The following is a 7,116-nucleotide window of genomic DNA, read 5'->3' on the forward strand; positions in this document are numbered from 1 at the left end:
GGCGATATAGAGACGCGGCGCTCGACAACCGGTTATGTGTTTATGCTTGCGAACGGTCCGGTAACTTGGACATCCCAAAGACAGAAATCTGTAACTTTAAGCACGACCGAGGCTGAATATGTTGCGGCCGCAGCGGCGGCAAAAGAAGCTATATGGCTTAGGAAACTTATGAACGATATCGGATGTCAATGTGAGAAAGCTACGATTATTCACGTAGATAATCAATCTGCAATTTAGTTGGTAAAGAATCCGGTCTATCACAAAAGAACTAAACATATTGACATCCGCTATCATTTTCTACGCGAAAAAGTAGAGGAGAACGAGTTAAAAGTATGTTACATTCCTAGTAATCTGCAACGAGCGGATATTTATACAAAAGCCGTCCCAAGAGAGCGTTTTAAAGATTTATGTGCTATGTTAAATCTAACAAATACCTAGATGCGTGAAGCACTTAAGGTGGTATGTCCATATATAACCTATGAAAACAGATCGATGCAGTTTTTTCAGTAAAAGTAATTAAGCAACTGACGAATCTTCATGCTAAATTTGAAATGGATTGACCGTGTAGTTTCCGAGATATTATTGTCTAAAAATATGCTTTTTTCCCTATCTTAAGCATTGCGTTTATGGCGGACGACGCGTGAGAGACCGTAATTTTGAGATAAATTGATGGTAGTAAATTATAGAAAAGACAGATCAGGTTGAAAATTAGAATAAAAACAGAGGAGTGTCTTCCGAATCATATGGTACCAAAGCCAACAATCTCAACCGTATAGAATGTTCACAAAATTAGTTAAAAGACATCGATTTCAGTCCATTCCTCACTGTGATCACAAACCTTCGGATATGTGGCAACGTCGCGCTTTGAATTCATAACGCGAGTTGCATAGGTTAAAACGCGGTTGTTCGTTCATGATATAAAAGTAAATGTTGCACTTAAATAAAATTAACCTCTAAGTTTATTGCTCCGAACGATACACGTGCAACCATTTGTTTACATGAATGTTGCGACGTTGCCACATCTGAAGCTCTTCTGTACTACGCTAAGAAAATTGGACTATTTTCATTCGCCTCTTTTTTATTATTGATTATTTATTCGATTTGTGATATACAATCATTTTGAGAAATTCATTAATGAATTTAGTCGACTATGAAAGTGTATGAAATTAGAAGTTTTAAAATGAGGTTTATTTTGACTCACATAGTCGCGAATAAACCACCTTAAGCGGTGGGAATGTTGGATTGTCACCGTGAAATGACCTCACGCCGTTATTATTATAGAGGCAACAGCGACCGTGCATGCGTTAGCGTTTTGTTTTTCTTTTTTCCCCCGGCTCGCCTCGCCTCTCTCGTCAGTCGCGCACGCCGCAGTAAGCAGCACGTCGTTGTACAAGCAGTTACTCATGTTCAGTTCGACAAAAGTCTAAGTTCGAATTTACGTTTTTGTACTGTTCGAAATATATTCCAGTATATCTTTTACTTGCTCAATCTTATTCGCGAGGTTCCCGAAACCACACGATCCTGCTAAATAATCAACAGATATAATCAAGGAACCGGGAAGATCATTTGCCGCGTGTCTGGTACATTTGGAAAGGCCGGATGGGCACTACCATCGATGGATATAGAGCATCTGTGGACGGTGTCAAGTGGTTCGCGTATTTCTTCTTGGAGGGTCAAGTGTGCCCTAAGCTGAAACGTCGATTTATTCAGTCGCTGCTGACGATACCTGGGAACATCACCAAGTCATGGACCAGGTAAATCGTTATTCTATCTCCTTTCGATTTCACGTTGATTCATCGAATAGATTACATCAATTCAGTACGATTTTTTCAGGTTGATACCACGCACTCAAGCATAAGTACATACATAGTACAAACGCTGCAGTCGCAGGGAGTCGTGTCCAAATACAAACTGCTAGAAATTTGGGGTTCTTATGAACAATGTGAGATTTTAATTTATAAAATAATATTTAGATATTATCATAGACATCTATACAATACTAGACCGCTGACAGGCATCTCGGCCGTGATGCTTGCCGCCATGTTGATTTTAGTCAAGATATGCTATACTACAGATTATATACAAGTGGTTTTATACAAGATTTCTATACAATAGTCTGGCATATACAGAATGTCCAAAAGAAAGGGTTTAATACTACAGGAGTAGTGGTTCGATTTCGGCATTCAAGTACGCTATACATATGTTGAAGGCATGACTTACAAACTTATTGATAACATGTACCAATATTTAACACAAAAACATTCGCCTGCTTCGTTATGTACTGTAATAACGAATGTAGATAAACGCACATCATGAGCAACTGAACACCCGGTAGTGACTTATTGTTAATTCAATATGGCCGCACCCTTCACTAACACTTGCACCTTGCACTCGCATCAGCTTTTCGGCAGTGCGTCCATAGATTTTAATGGTCTAGTATAAAAGTCTGTGGATATTATATATTTATAATTTTAGTTCTGTTGTCAGCTTACCAGAAGTGGCTGCCGGAATCCGCGCACGCAGAAGTGGCACAGATATGACGGCACACAGTGGCTGCCTTTGTAATTAAGAATAAAACATTAGGATTGTAATTATACACTCTTTTAGATAATTAAATTATTTTATATATAAAAAAAAATAGAAATGCATCAGTTTTAGCCTTCCAGCAAAGGGTCGATTGTGTATCTTGAAATAATGAGGTAAAAATTACAAAAGTGAGAAAATTCATTAGCGTATCTACGATTTTATTTATCAAAATCTAATAAAATCTGTTAACTTTTGTCATTTTCACCTCGTTTCAAGATACACAACCGACCTCCACTACATTTTCTTGACGCTGCCGCTGGTTTCTAGCGTCAATCAAATCGCACCTTTAAGGTAGTTGTATCGCGACAGTGTTAGTCAAAAATAATGGTCACACTGCATACGATAATGTACGGAAAACTCTACTTATCTATGTAAAACTTTTGACTAAACTGTACCGTTTTCAACCAATCCTGTATGGTCTTACCAATCTGGCAACACTGTATGCTCGCGACTCGCGTCTACCATTGAGGTTAGCTCGCGATGCTCGCGTTATTGAGATTATTGAGGTTATGCTATTGAGGTTATTTTGAATTAGAAGAAATATAAGCGAAAATGTCTGTTGTACGTTACAAAGGAAGATTAATGAAAGAAAAAGTATTGAAGAAAAGACTTAAAGCTTTAGCGGCAATGCAGTGTTGCCAGATCTTTACAGGTTAGGTGTCGTATGCGTCCACCGCTATAAGAAATTGTGTACTTCGCGTAACAATTGCTTCAAAACTAGATAGACAAGGGTCTTGTACTTTTGTAAGAATATTTTTACAAGTCTCTTTTGTTATCTCTTTGTTTTTCATCAAAATCGTATGAGTAGTTTGATCGCTACAATTACAAACGTGATATGGGAAGCCGTTTTCGTCCTACGATACATGTAAAAAGTGCTAAGTTTGACTTCCATTATTTCAACTTTGGTATAGTCAATATTTTTCTACTTGCACGTGTGTGTAGAGCGTGTTTACATTAATATATATGCTGTTCAAATTTTAAAAGATTCCTATGAAAATGGGTTTTGCGATACAACTACCTTAATGGCCTAGTTTACACCGATCACTTGATACGCGTATTAAATAGTAAATAACTAGTAAATAAGTCTGATTATTGGCTGATCAGTTCAAATATACTATTTGATACGCGTATCAAGAGATCGGTGTAAACTAGGCCAATGGCACCCACAGAATCGACCTCAACAAAGTTAGCCCCCCCAAGTGGATTATTGATACATTTTTTTTTACCAATCGTTTGGTGGTTGATTGGTAGTATTTGGTACCGTATTCAAAACGTTCGGTATAGTTTCTCGTTTTTCTAGGAAATCAAAAACAAATTTTTGATCTTCTTTTAGCCCCCCCACTTTGACTGTGGTAGTTTTTTTTTTTTTTTAATCGATTGGCGATTGATTGGCAATGTTTGGTACCGCATTAAAAACTTTTGGTGGTTGCGCGTTTCTTTAGAAAATCGAAAAAACAAATTTTTTATCTTCTCTTAGCCCCCCCACTTTGACTGTGGTAATTTTTTTTTTTTTAATCGATTGGCAATGTTTGGTACCGCATTGAAACCTTGCGTTTAAAAAAAAAAGAATTAATTGTCAACAAATTTTTAACCTTCTTTAGCGCCTACACTTTGACTGTTTGGAATTTTAAATTCTTTTTTTACGAATCGTTTAGTGGTTGATTGGTAATGTTAAGAGCTCCGGTAACTTAGCCGGTCAACTTCGACTTTATTAATTTTCATATTTTTTTATCGTTTGTTGGTCGTTTGTTGGTGATTGTTGGCTTAATTACAACGTTTGTTGGTTCTTAATTTTTTTTTAAATTTAAAAAGAAAAATTAGCATTAAGTTAGCCGGAAAAATTTTATTTTTAATTTCAAAAAAGCCTAATCGATGCGTAATCGTATGCTGATGATTGTTGGTCTAATTTTAGCGTTTGTTGGTTTATTATTAGTCTTAAAAACGAAAAAAAACGAAAAATTATCTCAAATATTAAAGTAATCGAAGATTGGTTTATTTGCCTACGACTTAAGCTTTATTTCTATCAATTTAAGGCTAACATCTATAAAACTGCCATATGAATACGGACCTTAACATCGGCAGAAAATCGCGAAAAGATCAAGAAACATGGTGTATAAGTTTATAAGTTCTACTTTTAAACATAAAATTGTGCTTAAAATGGATTAATTATGAATTTATCATTTTCTTCCCATGAACTCTTCATTCAAGACGCCTAATTGTCAAAGTACGTATAAAATAAATGTCAAACTTACCATATGTGCTAAAAAAATGATAGAATAAAGTATATCATACATACCTAAATGTGATCACTTAAAAACATGATACAGTGTTTCATGATATGCGCATTATGTTTGCGTTTAAAGAACTGAAATTTAAATAAGTTGTATTTTTATAAATAAAGATTATTTATGTGATCATTAAGAATATATATTATTTTATAAGAATATAAGCTTCAACCTGATTGAATTTACATAAAATTGAAGAGAATTCTCGTATTCATACGTGAATATACGTTTCCTAGTAGAATTTTCTTGAAAAAAAACCTACTTCTCCAATGTATGCTTCCGTTTCTCACTTGTGGAAAGTGTTTTACTGTAAAAATTATAGATTTGTTTGAAGTAACAAAACGTCATTTTTTTTTAAGAACCTTATTATTTCATACAATTTTCACATAGATCCTAATGTTCATGTCTTTTACAATAAATAAGTACTATATGTATCTCAGGTCTATATATTCCACTTCTTAGCAAGAACTATTCTTACAAATTATCTGCCAATCTTCGATTACTTTAATATGTGAGATAATTTTTCGTTTTTTTTCGTTTTTAAGACTAATAATAAACCAACAAACGCTAAAATTAAACCAACAATCATCAGCAAACGATTACGCATCGATTAGGCTTTTTTGAAATTAAAAATAAAATTTTTCCGGCTAACTTAATGCTAATTTTTTTTTTCAAATTTAAAAAAAAATTAAGAACCAACAAACGTTGTAATTAGGCCAACAATCACCAACAAACGACCAACAAACGATAAAAAAATATGAAAATTAATAAAGTCGAAGTTGACCGGCTAAGTTACCGGAGCTAATGTTAAGAGCTGTAAGTTATTGAAAATTTTATTTTAACATTTCAGTTATGTATAGTGACGATTGCACAGTATCACGCACTAGGCTCTGGGGTCACATGCGCATGCTCTAGGGCTTAAGCGGGGCGCACATACTTCTGCACAACGCATAATGCGTAAGCATAAGAAAATTGATTGGTCTATTTCCTTATGCACATGCATAAGGACCAATCAATTCTCTCATGCTTATGTTTATGCGCTATGCAGGTTTGTCTGGATTGACCTTAAAGGCCATCGCACACAAAATTGCATAGCCATTGCAGTAGCCATGAGCACGAATGCAGAAGCCATATGCGCATGCGCTATGGTATCTGCATTCAGCCCATGGCTTCTGAATTTTCAATCTACATAAAAATACATAAGCATAGTTTATGTAGATTGAAAATTCAGAAGCCACAGCCATGGGCAGAATACAGGCAGATACCATAGCGCATGCGCATATGGCTTCTGCGTTTTGCTCACGGCTCCTGCAATTTTATGTGCTTCCACCTTAAAGCGAGGAACACACACTTCTGCACAACGCATAATGCGTAAGCATAAGAAAATTGATTGGTCCATACACATGTGCATAAGGAAATAGACCAATCAATTTTCTTATGCTTACGCATTATGCGTTGTGCAGAAGTGTGTGCGCCCCGCTTAAGCCCTAGAGCATGCGCATGTGACCCCAGAGCCTAGTGCGTGTCTACATACGTATGCGCTCCTGAATGCCCACAATGTGTGCAATCGTCACTATACATAACTGGAATGTTAAAATAAAATTTTCAATAACTTACAGCTCTTAACATTACCAATCAACCACTAAACAATTGGTAAAAAAAGAATTTAAAATTCCCAACAGTCAAAGTGTAGGCGCTAAAAAAGGTTAAAAATTTGTTGACATTTAATTCTTTCTTTTTAAAACTCGAAACTACCAAAAGGTTTCAATGCGGTACCAAACATTGCCAATCAATCGCCAATCGATAAAAAAAAAAAAAAAATTACCACAGTCAAAGTGGGGGGGCTAAGAGAAGATCAAAAATTTGTTTTTTCGATTTTCTAAAGAAACGCGCAACCACCAAAAGTTTTTAAGGTGATCCTAAAGCCGTGATTCTAGCCGGTTTTTTTCGGTTTTTTTCTTAGCACTAATTTTTTCATTGGCTTTATAGAAATGCAAAATTCTTGTCTAGAATTAAAGTACGCATCAAAATCTAGGTCATGGTGCTCGAATTTATATCAAAAACAAAAAAAAATTAATATTTTTTGTTATACGTGACGACCACCACATATAAATTCGACCACCATGACCTAGATTTTGATGCGTACTTTAATTCTAGACAAGAATTTTGCATTTCTATAAAGCCATCAATTAAAAGATTAGTGCTAAAATCGCCAATCGATTAAAAAAAAAAAAACTACCACAGT

This window comes from Temnothorax longispinosus, chromosome 4, assembly GCF_030848805.1.
Source record: "Temnothorax longispinosus isolate EJ_2023e chromosome 4, Tlon_JGU_v1, whole genome shotgun sequence".
Classification (NCBI taxonomy): domain Eukaryota; kingdom Metazoa; phylum Arthropoda; class Insecta; order Hymenoptera; family Formicidae; genus Temnothorax; species Temnothorax longispinosus.